At 46.3% G+C, this 15,440-nt stretch overlaps 3 non-coding genes across 3 annotated transcripts; 2 read left to right on the top strand and 1 right to left on the bottom strand.

Moving 5' to 3' along the window:
- The first annotated feature begins 325 nt into the window (after window positions 1-325).
- trnar-ccu (transfer RNA arginine (anticodon CCU)) lies at window positions 326-398 on the top strand. Its single transcript has one exon. It is a non-coding gene; the product is annotated as a tRNA-Arg (tRNA).
- Window positions 399-12,502: 12,104 nt separating this feature from the next.
- On the top strand, window positions 12,503-12,575 carry trnar-ccu (transfer RNA arginine (anticodon CCU)). The gene has a single exon. It is a non-coding gene; the product is annotated as a tRNA-Arg (tRNA).
- Window positions 12,576-13,484: 909 nt separating this feature from the next.
- trnar-ccu (transfer RNA arginine (anticodon CCU)) lies at window positions 13,485-13,557 on the bottom strand. Its single transcript has one exon. It is a non-coding gene; the product is annotated as a tRNA-Arg (tRNA).
- Window positions 13,558-15,440: the final 1,883 nt, after the last annotated feature.

The following is a 15,440-nucleotide window of genomic DNA, read 5'->3' as shown; positions in this document are numbered from 1 at the left end:
TGCAGCTTTTTGCAACATTTCTACTTCCTCCTTCCCCACTAACTGCAAATATCTTGAAAGTGCTGCTCAAAATAACATTGAGCCCTTTGCTATTTTCCTGTCTGCTCCATTTTCCTCAGACTTGAGTTGTGCAAAGTTGGGAGTTTGGTGGATTTCTCATCTGTCCGTTTGGGGAGAAATGGGAGGCGGGATCAATTTATCAAGCAACCAACAATTTAGCATGAGATGGAAGGGGTAAGAACCAATTAGTGAGAGTACAACACACAGAAACACACACTATGAGAGCTCAGTATTTAAAGGCTGCCATTGTTGACCTGTATGTGGAGCCCCTGTGGCCTAATGGATAAGGCACTGGCCTCCTAAGCCAGGGATTGTGGGTTCAAGTCCCATCTGGGGTGTTTCTGTGGCTTGTCCTTTATTTCTAATCTATTTTGGAAAAATCCCCATCTCTGCATTCAGTTGATGGTCAGTGATATCCAACATGATCTTGCACAAGATTTTTGAGGATCTGCAGGATTGATTGTTGAAGGTGGTGATCAAGTGGCTGCTGTTTCTGGATGGGGACGAGATTCCTGAGAGTGCGGTTGGAGAGGTTGCTTTTGGAAGCCAGCTCTCATCACCCTCTCATCACCAAACCAACCCTTCAACACTGATCCCTCCACAACATCGGATATTACTGACAGCGAATACCCTCGCCAACTTTTATAGGGGCGCCATCGACAGCATTCTGTCTGGGTGTATCACTACCTGGTATGGCAACTGTACCATTCAAGATCGGAGATGGTTACAGAGAGTGGTGAACTCGGCCCAGACAATCACAAAGGCCAACCTCCCATCTATAGAATCCATCTACCAGGCCCGCTGTCAAGGAAAGGCCGCCAGCATTCTCAAAGACCCATCCCACCCTGGCAATGTTTTTCTACAACCTCTACCATCGGGGAGAAGGTACAGAAGCCTGAACAAACACACCAACCAGTTTTGAAACAGTTTCTACCCTCCTGTTGTTAGAATACTGAACGGTCTCACAGACTCTTAATACTCGCCTGTCCCTGTGTTTTTGTTCCTGCTGCTGTTTCCCTATTATTTACTTCTCTATGCTACTTAACTCTGTGAGCTGCCTGTATTGCTCACAAGACAAAACTTTTCACTGTGCCTATCATTACTTGCTAACCAAATATTTTCAATGAATCTTCCACCTTTAGGATTACTGTTATCTTGGTCCAACTCATTGAATTTAAATATAAATTATTGAGTGTGGAATAACTTTATTTCACCTGCATTTTTTCCTGTTAAATACCAACAGGACAGTATAGAAGCCAAGCAAGCTCAATGTTTGTACAGCCAACATTGAAGGGATGGTACCAGAAAGACAAGAACAAATGGGTCAATGCTCATTCCTGCATCAGTGAGGAAACGAACAACAGATGAGGCGACTGTGGTGACACAGACATTTGACTGTTTAACTTCAGATCAATGAAGCTTAGAATTTGACTGCACATACTGAAGCCCATCGTGTCTATGCTGTCTCTTTGGGAGAGCTGGGAAATTAATTCCACTCCCTTTCGCTCCAGTTTATCAAACGTTTGTTGCCACATGTATGAAACTGACTTGGTCATGTTTTAATTCCATGATCTCAAAGCAGCCATGCAGAGTTTTAAAGACATTAGGTCAGAGATTAACGTAATTTGAATGGCGATAATGCAGTGAGAGGGTTTTAATTGGAGAGAATGTTTAAATTGAAAGTATCCCCAGAAGGGATGGAAACCACAGGCAGTAGCTTAGAAGATCAGAGATGTAGCTGTTAGGTCACTGGGACAACACGTGCTCCTGGGGCCATGTCAGGAGAATTGATCCCCTCAACCTTGGTTGTGTTCATGTCAGAACAATGCTGCACTCTCCCAACATTTATGTTCACCAACATTTCACGAGTTTCATCCCACCATCAAACTCACCATGGACTACTGTTTAGTATCTGTCTCATTCTTGGACACATGCATCTCCATCAAGGATGGGCACCACAGCACCTCACTCAACCGCAAACCCACCCTCAACATATTAAAACAGCCATCCCCTCTGTACAAGCCGTACACACACACAGGATCTGTTCAGGTGAGGGGGAATGTGAGGGGCACTTGGAAGTACACAAGGATGTCCTGATAAGAATGTGATATGATGCTTAACTCATCAATCGCCAGTTCTGACATGCCCCAGCGAGAAACTGCAATGACCTCCTCAGGAGACAGACACGAGCTGCAACCAACAGGGTACCCTTCATTGTCCAGTACTTACCAGGAGCTGAGAAACTACGCCACATTCTCTACAGCCTGCAACACATTATCGATGAGGATGACCACCTCGCCAAGACCTTCCCTACACCTCCACTTCTCACCTTTAAACAGCCACCAAACCTTAAACAGACCATTGTTCACAGCAAACTGCCCGGCCTTCAGGACAACACCAAACAACCCTGTCACAGCAGACACTGTAAACGTGTCAGAGTGTCGCCATGGATACCACCATTACACATGGGGACACCTCCCACCATGTACACGGCAGGTATTCATGTGACTTGGCCAACGTTGTCTATCTCATACCCTGCAGGGAAGGATGCCCAATGCATGGTACATTGGCGAGACTGAGCAGAGGCTACGGCAACAGATGAATGGGCATCGTGTAACAATCACCAAACAGAGGTGTTCCCTCCCAGTCGGAGATCACTTCAACGATCAGGGACTTTCAACCTCGATCCTTCAGCTGACCATCCTCCAAGGTGGACTTTGGGACAGGCAACAACGAAACGTCACACACACACACACACACTCATCCTGTCACACAATATACATACACACTCCCACACTCACACCCACACGCACACCTTCTCACAGATGTATACCCCATTACACTCAAACACATACACATACACACACTCTCACAGAAACTGACACCATCGCACCCGCCAACGCACACCCAAATGCACACACCCACTCGATCTCCCCTGCTCGCACACACATATACGTTTCTGGGGTGAATTTGTACTTTCAGAATTATATTTTGTTTTGCTCAAAAACTGCATAAAACCATGTAAGATTCTGTAAATGCCACTTTAGAAATAGAATCAGTCTGACCTAACACTGGGACACAGACAGATTTTAACCTCACATCTTCAATGCATTATCTGAGCTGAGATGGCACAGTTTGTTAAAACTCTCTTGAGAATGTAACTTTAACAAAGGTCTGGGATGTACACAACAAGGAACTGAAACTAACATGATCATTCTAAAAGATGAAAGCCTTCAGCTAAATTTGTTTAATATTACATGCCATGACACTGCAATCCTGTTGCTAAAAATTCCGTGTCTTACGATCCTGCTCCACAATCACCTGATGAAGAAGCAGCGCTTCGAAGGCTCGTGTTTCCCAATAAACCTGTTGGACTATAACCTGGTGTTGTGTGCTTTGTAACGTTGTCCGCCCCAGTCTAACACCGGCTCCTCCAAACCATAACCTTTATGTCAATGACTGGAGCGTTTTGGATGATAATGTAAAGCATAACAATAGAAACCATCCAAAGTTGGGGCTTGATGTTTTCAAGTCATTACACTATGACCTTTCCCCTGGCGGTTTATTCCAATGTGGGATTGTTTTTATTCATTTCCAGGGCGTGAACATTGCTGGCTAGATCAACATTTATTGCCTCTCCCTAGTTTCCCCTGAAAGGTGATGGGGAGCTATCTTTTTGAACCACTGCAATCCATGTGCTGCCTGTATCTCCTTTCGAACTGATTGAAGATTTAACAGGAGGGAGTCGGCCATTTTGGATTTGTTCAATACATTCGCATCACTTGTCTGACCCTTTGATATTTTACTTATACATTCTGTGTCTGATGCCTCCTCTCTCATTACACCTGATGAAGGAGCAATCATCCGAAAGCTCGTGTTTTCAAATAGACCCATTGGAATATAACCTGGTGTTGTGTGCTTTTTGACCATTTGTTGGAGGTAAACCTACAATTAATCAATGGAGGGTGTTCCAGGATTGTGACCGAGCTACAGGGAAGGAATGCGATATGTTTCTGACTAGGCCAGCATTTATTGCCCAGAGGGTGAGTCAACCACATTGCTGTGAGTCTGTAGTCTCACCAGGTTTTCTTCCTGAAAGGAGAATATGGAACCAGTTAGCTTCCTAACAAACCTCAATAGCAATATATGGTTACCATCAGATAAACCTCCTCCTGAGCTGAGATTTCACCACCTTGTATGGTGGGATTACAGTCCATGTCCCCCACACCATGAACTTGGTGTTCTGGATTCCTACTCCAGGTCTAGCACTGCACCACCATCTCCCCTTATTAACTGGAATTGAGATCAAACAGACACAGGCTGCTGATCAGAGTTCATGTTTAAAAACATAACAGCCCAAATGGGATATGAACTCACAACCCCTGGCTTTGAACATGGACACCTTCTTCATGATGCATCTGAGGTGAGATACCATGTTAGCCACCCACAGCAATTGATAGCTCTGTCTTTGGTTGTGCTCCAAAGATCTTAAAAATTAGGCAATTCAGCTCCTCGAGCCTGCTTTGTCATTCCACACGATCATGGCTGATCTCATCTCGGCCTCAACTTCACTTTCCTGCCTGCTCTCCATAACACTTCAACCCAACTACAGCCTGCATGTAGTGATCCCTTTTCATGGCACAAGGCACTTCACAGGAACCACATTCAGGAAACCATTACACATGGACCGAAACTTTGGCCAAAGAGAGACATTTGCAGGAACACCTTGAGATCCTGAGACCCCAAGGTAGAGGGGTGGAGATCTTTACAGAGTGACTTCCAGAGGGTACCATCCAGGCACAGACAGTGATGTCCAAGCGATGAATAACAGGAAGCCAATCTGGCCTTTAATTTCCTGGATTATTCTGTTTGCCCTCTTAAAGAAAGAAACAACATTGGGTATTCTCCAGTGCTCTGGGAATTCTCCTGTGACTATAAAGGATATAAAATATTTTGTACAAATCCGTAGCAATTTCCACACCTGCCTCTCTCAGGATTCTATGATAGATTCCATCAGGTCTTGGGGACTTGTCTACCTTAATGCTTTTCAAAACACCCAACACTTCCTTTTTAATATTGACATGCTCTAGAATATCAATAGACCAGACTCACCATCCACCATGTCATAGAGTCATAGAGATGTACAGCATGGAAACAGACCCTTCGGTCCAACCTGTCCATGCTGACCACATATCCTAATCTAATCTCGTCCCATTTGCCAGCACTGGGTCCATATCCCTCTCGACCCTTCCTGTCCATATCACTGAGCAGTGTAGGTTTCTTCCCTCCCGCCCTCCTGACCATGTACTCACTTTCTTTGTCTGCCTTTCTTCCTTTTGAAAGTGCCGTTGTTTTGAGTTGTTTTTCTCCAAAGTTGCATAATAAAACAGTAATTGCTGCTCCTGGAATTTGAGGAAATCATCCCCAACACCTAAAATTTCTCAAAAAAGGGGCAGCTCTTACAGTCACAACTTTTTCCTGTCCTCCATCTTGGACTACCCAGAATCCTTTGGAAATACCAATGCAGTTTATTCACTAAGAACCTCACCCACTTCCTCCGGCTCCATGTGTAAATGTCCTCCTTTGCTCTTAAGAAGACATACCCTTTCCCTGGCCCCCTGTTGCTTGTTATCCCTCTGTAAAATGCCTTGGAGTTTCCTTAATCCTGTTTTCCATAAACATTGCATGGTCCCTTCAAATTCTCTATTTCCTAGTTTGAGTTCATTCCTGTTATCTCCAGGGCTCTTTCTGTCTTCAGTTTCTTGAACCTTACTTATACCTTCTTTCCCTTTCTGCCTAAGACTTAACATCATAACACGTCTGAACAGGTCAATGAAATATATCGACAGGAACCATCTACAGCATCAACCTGCATTTATTGAGCTATCTTTCAAAACCAATTCAGTGCAATTGAAATACTGTGTGGTATCACTCACTGTAATAAACACTCTCCTTGAATAAGGTGAAGAGAAAATCATGGCAAATTATAAAATTACCAAAATAATGCATGACAATGGTTCTTAAATATATGGTTATAAATTACTCTACACATACTTATAGAAATTAAGTAAGGAGGAACAAATATCGTGGACAATTATCCATACATTTCACAATTTTTCACTTTCACTGTAGAATTGCAATTTTAAGATCAAAGTTTTTCTGACGTTGATCAGATCTCACACCATCTAATACTTATCTTTTATACCTTTCTCCCCAAACGTGAGGTGAGAATTCATATGTTTCAGAGGATTGCCTTATTTGATGAGCTGTTCCTTGGTCTATAATAAGTACAATCCCACAGACTTTGTTATGATTGCACCTTGTCTAAAGTCTTAATCAAATCATTCAATAGCAGACAATTCCCAAGAGGTTAATGAGCAAAAGTCCCATTCAATGTTTTCAAGTCTCCATTTTCCTTACGTAAAAAAATTATACAAAAGTTAAATACCACAAGTGCTGGAAATCTGCAATAAAATCAGGAAATATTGAAATGCAGGTCAGGTAGCATCTGTGGAGAGAAACACAATTATCAATTTGCAATATTAACTTTGTTTTTTTCAGCAGATGCTTCCGAACCTGAGTGTTTCAACACTTACTGTTTATATTCTTAATGTAGACCATGCCCTTGGAGTGATTAATGTGAATGGAATGTTAAATATATCACTGAGATGTGCTGGTGAAGGGCATTGTTTCGTAAATACATGGAGCACTTACAAAGAGAGGCTGGTGTGAGAATTGTTCCCCACGTTATTACAGTTCCAGACAGATACCCCAAATTGTTAAGCTCCCAGGTGAGCAGGGATGAAATGGTTTCCTTTCTTCATTTACCTGGATCCTTGGTTGGTCACTAACAGGTTAATTTAAAAAGGGGGCCTTTCTTGTGGATGTCTTCCTCCCAAACCAATTGAATTGGTGTTTAAAAGTAGCCAATTAAACCAGGATATGTTGAATTAACAAAAGAGTGAATCTATTCATATCAGAATGCAAAAAGATGATTGTAACTCACACCCACACAGATTAGGAAGAGAAGGAGGTGCAGGCAGATAGCAGAGTGAAGAAGGCATTTGATTCACTTGCCTTTATTAGGCAGTGCATTGAGTGTAGGAATTGGGATGTTGGGTTGTGGCTGTACAGGACATTGGTTAGGCCACCTTTTGGAATATTGCGTTCAATTCTGGTTTCCCTGCTTTAGAAAGATGTTGTAAAACTTGCAAGCATTCAGAAAAGATTTACAAGGGTGTTGCAAGGGTTACAGGGTTTGTGCTATCGGAAGAGGATGAATAGACTGAGGCTATTTTCTCTGGAGCGTTGGAGGCTGAAGGGTGACCTTATAGAGGTTTATAAAATCATGAGGGACATGGATAGGGTGAATAGCTTTGGTCTTTTCCCCAGGGTGGGTGTGTACAAAAACAGAGGGCATAGGTTTACGGTGAGAGGAATAATAATTTAAAAGGAACCTCAGGGGCAACGTTTTCATGCAGAGGGTGGTGCTCATATGGAACATGCTGCACGAGGAAGTGGTGGAGGCTGGTACAATAACAACATTTAGAAGTTAAAAGTCACACAACACCAGGTTATAGTCCCACAGGTTTATTTGGAAGCACTAGCTTTCAGAGCGCTGCTTCTTCATCAGGTGAAGACAACCACCCAGTGAGGGAGCATCGCTTCGAAAGCTAGTGCTTCCAAATAAACCCACTGGGCTATAACCTGGTGTTGTGTGATTTTTAACTTTGTCCACCCCAGTCTAACCCCGGCTCCTCCAAAACATTTAAAAGGCATCTGGATGGGGGTATATGAACAGGGTGGGTTTAGAGGGATATGGGCCAAATGCTGGCAAGTCGGACTAGATTAATTCAGGATATCAGGTCGGCATAGACGGGTTGGACCAAAGGGTCTGTTTCCGTGCTGTACAACTCTAAGACTCTGTAACATTTAAAAGGCAGCTGGATGGGGACATGAATAAGAAGGCTTCAGAGGGATATGGACCAAATGCTGGTTTGTGGGACTAGATGACTTTCGGATATCTGGTTGGCATGGACGAGTTGGAGCGAAGGATCTGCACAACTCTGTGTCTCTGTAAGTGTAAGCTTTCTTGGGAGATTTTGACTTTTGTTACAGAGCCTTTTTAAATGACTGTGACATTTTAATTTGTGCTTATTTGGTTGAATTGGTTTATTTCAATTTGTTTTCAGAGTAGTATAAGGAGACTTCTGAAAAGTAGGCTGTCAGTAGGTCAGAAGTCGGAATAGGTTATGCTGCAGTCTGCAATTACAGCGATGATGATGTGCCAAGTGTAATACTTCAACTGGCTTGGCATTGATTTATTGGTTAATACTCTTAGCCATTGAAGTTATAACATCTTCAATTGAGAGTGAAAGCATATATCTTGGGAGGATATTTAATTGCTCTAAAGATACCACGTATCTGAAAGTTCCCTGCAGTTAATAGATCAATGGGACAGGAATTACCTATTATATCACAAAGTAAGTCTGTTTCTCTCTGCTGAACTTCTACTCAGCTAAAGACTGTCTCTGCCTGTTGTGTGACATGGCTTTTAATTTCCACTGATCGACCAGATAAACATTAGCAACACAATATAATTAAACTCAACTTTCCTTCAGTATTCTTGTTGGTGATGTGGACAAAGGGGGACAAAATTTGGTTTGCGGTTCAACTTGATTTTATTAACAAAATATTAAAACAGATTGTCAGCATTTCCCAAATTCCCACAATGTTTACTGTCTCTCCAGCTCTATCCATCTGAGAAAGGGTATTAACTGGAACAATCCATGTTGGGCCATTGGAATCTCCTTCCTGTCCCGATATAGGGCTGGCTCTCTTCCACAAAGCGGGGGCTCGCAAGTTCGGGCAGATCTTTCTACTGAGGCAGGAAACGATTTCTCTTCATTCTGAGGCACCAAGAGGGTCTGAGAAATGAAGGAACGATGTCACAACTGGTCAGAAAGGCCTTAGACAGTGTTCTTTAACTGTTACACCTTGACAGCAGCTGCTCCATACTTTAGTGTGTCCCTCAACATGTAATCCTCGATCTTGGAACCTGCTCAGCTGTAGCACTCGTTTGAGGTCAACACTTTCCACAGAGAGTCCAAGGTGGGAGCGCTAGGGGCCTAATGGATACGGCACTGGCTTCCCTCAGCTGGTAATTGTTGGTTCAAGGCCCATCTGGGGTGTTTGGGTTTTAATCCTGGGCTTTGTTGTTGATTTTCATTCCATGTCAACTTCATCTCAATCCACATTGACTGAATTTTTCATAGACAGTACTCTGTTAAAAATCACTGTGGTCTCGTTGAGATTATGGCAAATGATGTGACATAGAAAATTGCACAAGGTAATTCCAGGATTTGGGAGAACTTGGGGTGAATTGTCTGAAAGAGACAGCACAGCCACAATGGGCTGAATGCCTGCCATGATTCTGTTGATTTGTCCTCAATGCAGCTTTTTGCAACATCTCCACTTCCTCCTTCCCCACTAACTGCAAATATCTTGAAAGTGCTGCACACAATAACATTGAGCCCTTTTCCTTCTCCTGTCTGCTACATTTGCCTCAAACTGTGGGTCTGCAAAGTTGGAGTTCAATTGATTTCTCGACTGGGAGAAAGTGAGCACTGCAGATGCGAGAGATCAGAGTCAAACTGTGTGGTGCTGGAAAAGTACAGCTGGTCAGGCGGCATCCAAGGAGCAGGGGAGTCAATGTTTCGAGTATAATCTCCTCAGGCCTATGCTCAAAATGTCGACTCTCCTGCTACTCGGACGCTGTCTGACCGGCTGTGATTTCTCAAATGTCCGTTTGGGGTCAAATGGGAGGCGAGATCAATTTATCAAGCAGCCGACAATTTAGCATGTAATGGAAGGGGTAAAAAACAATCAGGAAGAGTAGAAAACTCAGAAAAAAACAATATGACAGGGCCGGGTTCAGTATTTAAAGGTTGCCATTTTACCTTCATGGGCGTAGCCCCAGGGGCCTACTGGATAAGGCACTGGCTTCCTAAGCCAGGGATTTTGGGTTCAAGTCCCATCGGGGGGGCCTGATTATTTATGGCTTGTTCACTGTCAACGTTATTTCTAATTGACTTTGGAGAAATTCCTCTTGTCTGCTTTCAGCTGATGGGAAGTGGTGCCCAACATGATCTTGCTCAAGATTTTCAGGGATCTGCAGGATGGGGGGTGAATCGTCTGAAAGAGACAGCACAGTCACAATGGCTGAAAACCTGCCGGGATTCTCCTGGGGATGGCATGGTGGCTCAGTGGGTAGCACTGCTGCCTCACAGTGTCAGGGACCTGGCTTTGATTCCTCCCCTGGGTGACTGCTTGTGTAGAGTTTCCCAGTTGGCTCGGTGGTTAGCCCTGCTCCCTCATAGCACCAGGGACCGAGGTTCAATTCCAGCCTCTGGTGACAGTTAGTGTGGGTTTTGCACTTTCTCCCCGTGTCTGTGTGGGTTTCCTCCAGGTGCTCCAGTTTCCTCCCACAAGTAAATTAGCCATGCAAAATTGCCCAGACTGTTCGGGGATGTGAAGGTTGGGTGCATTTGGCAGGAGGACATGTAGGGGAGTGAGTCTGGGTGGACTTGTTGGGCCAAATGGCCTGTTTCCTCACTGTATGGATTCTATGAGAAAGACATTTGGACAGGTACATGACAGGAAATGCTTGTGTGGATGTGGACCAAGTGGAGGCAGGTGCAATTAGTTTTAAAGTTCACGGCTCCATGACAGCGCCCCTTCACTTTGGGAGAGGAGTACCCCAAGGCTGCCCCCTGTGCGGCCAGCTGGATTCCCTGTGCGTGGAGCCTTTCCTGTGCCTCTTGTGGAGGAGGTTGTCGGGACTGGTTATGCGCGGTGCGGGCACGGGGGTGGTCATCTCGGCCTATGCTGACCACATGCTCCTCTCTTTCACCGACCCGGCTGACCTGGGGAGGATGTGTGAGTGCCAGGCCGTGTACTCAGCGGCCTCTTCCACCAGGATCAACTGCGCCCAATATTCCAGACGACTGGTCAGTCCGAGGCAGCTGGAGTCTCTGCCAGAGGAGTTACGGGGGTTCAGCTGGAGTACCACCCATCTCCACGACCTGGGGGTCTACCTCAGTTCGGCTGAGGAATCCTGGCCGGCGAACTGGCAGGAGCTGGAGACCAAAGTCTCGTCTCGCCTCGGCCTCTGGACAGGACTGCTCCGAGTGCTGTCTCACAGGAGTCGAGTGTTGGTCATAAACCAGCTGGTGGCTGCCATGCTGTGGTACTGGCTGGTCACTTTGGTCCAGGGTGACCAGGGTCGGGGACGTGCTGGATGGTGGGGGCCTGGGCTTGCGCTGCCGCAGGACATAGCGAGCAGGGCAGCGGTAGACGTCCGGTTCGTGGCCACCGACATCCGACGCCTTAAAACGGCGGTGCTCAGACCCGACGTAGTGCCCCAGTTGGAGGATGCTCAGGTGTGCGGTGGGATCCCGTCTGTGCTCACTCCTGCCCGGACGGAATTTCACATTGGCCCCAGGGTCCTGTACTTCCTGCGGGAGCCTGTGCCCCACAACCTGAGCTGTCTCTGGAGTTTTAGTTTTGTCCCTTTCAGGGGTGTATCACAGAGGGCCCTGTACAGACTGCTGCTGCACACACTCATCCACCTCCCGGACACACCCTGGCGTGCCCATTTACCACCGGGCGGTGTGGACCATCCCCAGAGGAGGGCTCTCTACATGGGAGTCCTCCCCCTTTCTCACGGGGATCTGGGGAGGAGGGTATTGCACGCGGCAGTCGGCAGATTGGGATGGTTCACAGAATCCCAGCCCAACTGCTTGTTCTGTGGTGCTGTGGAGTCCATGGAACAGGCTGCTTGCACTCCCTTTTTAGCTTTCTGGGAAACCTTCGCCTCCGTTTTTGGTTGGACTTCAGCCCCACACTCCCCATCATTGGGCACCCAGTGCCGAGGGGGGAGGGTTGGTCAGAGGATCTCCTCGTGGGTCTGCTCCTGGGCCTGGCCAAACTGGTTGTTAGGGCCAATTGCCTGACCCTCTTCCGCGGTTACGTTCGAGCCCGGGTGTCCCTGGAGAAGGAGCACGCAGTGTCTACCAACATCCTTGAGCTGTTCAGAGAGTGCCCTCCCCCTCACTGTTTGATCACGCAGCATTGCCCTTTGATGCTTGTCACTGGCCACTCGGGTGTTTCCTTTCTTCCTGGTGGTGGGAATTGAATAAAGATTTGTACATCTGTTGTCTTTCACTGTGTCTCACACCTGCACACACACAACATGGTGCTGGGGAAAATATCAGCACTACCGCAGTTAGGCAGCAGTGTGGGGGTAAAGGAAAAACCATATATAACCAGGAGATTTAGAATCCCCTCAGTCCAGGGCACTGACTCTGTGCTGGCTGAGCCACAGTCAGTGTGTTCTTGCAAAACAAAACGTAAAAGCTGCCATTTTAACACAACACATGTGGCCCCAGTGGCCTAATGGATAAGGCACTGGCCTCCTAAGCCAGGGATTGTGGGTTCAAGTCCCATCTGGGGTGTCTGACTCTTCTTTGTGTGTCATTAATCTTTAATCCACTTTGCAACATCCCCACGTCTGCATTCAGTTGATGGGATGTGGTGTCCCATGTGACCTTACACAAGTATCTTGGGGATCTGCAGGATTAAGGCTGAATTCCCAGAAAGAGACAAACATTTGTGGGAAGGCAACTGCTGAGGCTGACTCACAGAGTTCACAGAGGGAGATGGATGGGTCAAGGGAGCGGCCAAAAACTGAGCAAATGAAAGACAATGTGGGAATGTGTGAGGTTATACACTTTGGGAGGAAGAATAAAGCAGCTGGATATTATTTCAATGGAGAAAGACAGCAGAAAGTTACAGCACAGAGAGATATGAAATGTGTTTTTGCGGTCTCGCTGTTGATCCTTTGCTGTGACCAACCTTCATGGTAATATCGGTGAGATGTTCTTGGTTTCTCTTTAGTTCTTGAGTCTGGTTATGCCGATTGTGATTTGCAGGCCATGGTGAGACCGTGGTCAAGATCACCGTCAGTTTCTTGGGTGAAGTCTTCACGACTGGTAACGCTGACAGTCACCACTGGAGAGTGTCTCTGCCATTATCTGCAGTTGGCCCTGCACATCAACGGTTTCATCAGCAAACCTCAAGGGACAACATCCAAACCCTTTGTGCTCTTGAAGGCAAATCCCTTCTCATTAAGACAAGAAACAAAATATCTTTAATGGGATGATGTTGATTTGAACATTCGGGCAGATCAGGGAAAAGGAGCATAGGGACACACACCTGGATGCCAGACCCTTCACGAAGCCTTGACTTGGCATCAACATTGTGTCCCACCAACCCAACACAGACCTGGGCACTTCTCCAGAGGAGATGAGAAATTGACTTGACCGCGGACGAAGATCAGCCATGAAGACAAGGGTTAAGTCAGACACCCCAGATGGGACTTGAACCCACAATCCCTGGCTTAGGAGGCCAATGCCCTATCTATTAGGCCACTGGGGCTGCACAGTTAAAGTAAAAAATGGCAGCCTTTAAATACTGCACCCTGACCTCTCATTGTGTGTTTTTCTGAGTTTTATACTCTCACTGCACTCTGGGGATCCAAGATGGTGGTGATCTTGGACGATCATGTTGCAGAGCTCCGCACCACAGCACAAGCGGGAAGAATTTCTATCACGCCCAATCCGGACCATCGCGATATCCTGGGACTCTGAAAAGGTTGTGAAGTCCCAGGACATTGTGAAAAATCAACTTACCTGCGTTTTCATCGTCCAGAGATGTTGAAGAAGGGAGGAGCAGTGTCTGAGGCCAGGCCCCCGGCCCAGCCTGCAGGATCCTTGGGCTCGATTACCTACCCGGCCCTGGGGAAGGGGCTCGCGAAATCTCGCAAGATGTTGGGGAAGCAGATAGAGGAGAAGCTGGCCTTGATCTCTATCATGCTGCAGAAGCATGAACAGCAGTTGGGAGACCTGGAAAAGAGGATGGATGAGGTTGAACACAGATTCACAGCGGTGGAAGCTGATACCAGTTCCTCTAAGGATAGGATCCCAGCATCGGAGGCTGAGGGGTGACCTTACAGAGGTTTATAATATCATGAGGAGCATGAATAGGGTAAACAGCCAAGGTCTTTTCCCTGGGGTGGGGGAGTCCAGAACTAGAGGGCTTAGGTTTAGAGTGAGAGGGAAAAGATATAAAAGAGACCTAAGGGGCAACTTTTTCAGGCAGAGGGTGGTGTGTGTGTGTGGAATGAGCTGCCAGAGGAAATGGTGGAAGCTGGTACAATTACATTGTTTAAAAGGCATCTGGATGGGTATATGAATAGGAAGATTTTGGAGGGAGATGGGCCGGGTGCTGGCAGGTGGGACTAGATTTGGTTGGGATATCTGTTCGGCATGGACGGGTTGGACCGAGGGTGTGTTTCTGTGCTGTACATCTCTACGACACGATGACTGGAAGTGTCAGTCTGAGTAAATCCGTTGTCTAGCTCCTGGCAATGTGACCCCATTGGATGATGTGAACCCAGCTCATGACCCCTTTGGCCAAAGCTACAGAACATTCTGGAAGATCAGGGAAAAGAAGGATATGAACACACACGTGGATGCCAGTCCCTTAGCAAAGCCTTGACTGCGATCTGCGGCAGAGCTCTGACCATCTGCTCCAAACTTGTTCATAAAAGCCCTAGAGTGAGGGGGCCAAGCCATTCACCCCAGCAAGGCCACACTCACCCTCTGAAGAGCATCCCAACCAGGCCCAATCCCTATCCTCTCACCCTGCATTCCCCAAAACCAATCCACCGAACCTGCACATCTTTGGGCTGTGGGAGGAAAACAATGCACTCCGAGTACCCCATGGAGAGAATGTGCAAGCTCGACACAAACAGACACCCAAGGGACGAATCAAACCCAAGACCCTGATACTGTGAGTCACCATGCCAGCCCCAGGAGAAACTCAGCAGCTCTTTCATCATTGTGGCTCTGCTGTCTCTTTCAGGCAATTTCGACCCAATCCTGCAGATCCCCGACAACTTTGTGCAAGATTATGTTGGACAGCACTTCCCATCAACTGAATACAGACCTGGGGATTTTTATAATCTCGGTTAGAAGTAAAGTTCAAAGAGGGTAACCTATGAAAACGAGCCACTCAGGAGGGGATTTGAATTCACAATCCCTGGCTGAGGAGCCCAATATCTTATCCATTAGGCCACAAAGGTTACATATCTGCTGTTAAACTGGCAGCCTTTAAATACTGCACCCTGATGGCTCATATTGTGTTTTTCTCAGTTTTATACTCTCACTTATTGTTTTTTACAACTTCCATCTCATGCTAAAAAATTGGCTGCTTGATAAATCAATCTCGCTTCCCATTTGTCCCCAAACGGACAGACA

Source organism: Chiloscyllium plagiosum, unplaced genomic scaffold (assembly GCF_037043375.1).
Source record: "Chiloscyllium plagiosum isolate Xiang-an unplaced genomic scaffold, Cpla_swu_hap1 HiC_scaffold_33, whole genome shotgun sequence".
Lineage (NCBI taxonomy): Eukaryota > Metazoa > Chordata > Chondrichthyes > Orectolobiformes > Hemiscylliidae > Chiloscyllium > Chiloscyllium plagiosum.
The sequence above is the reverse complement of the archived record's forward strand: the minus strand, read 5'-3'. Positions and strand labels throughout refer to the sequence as shown.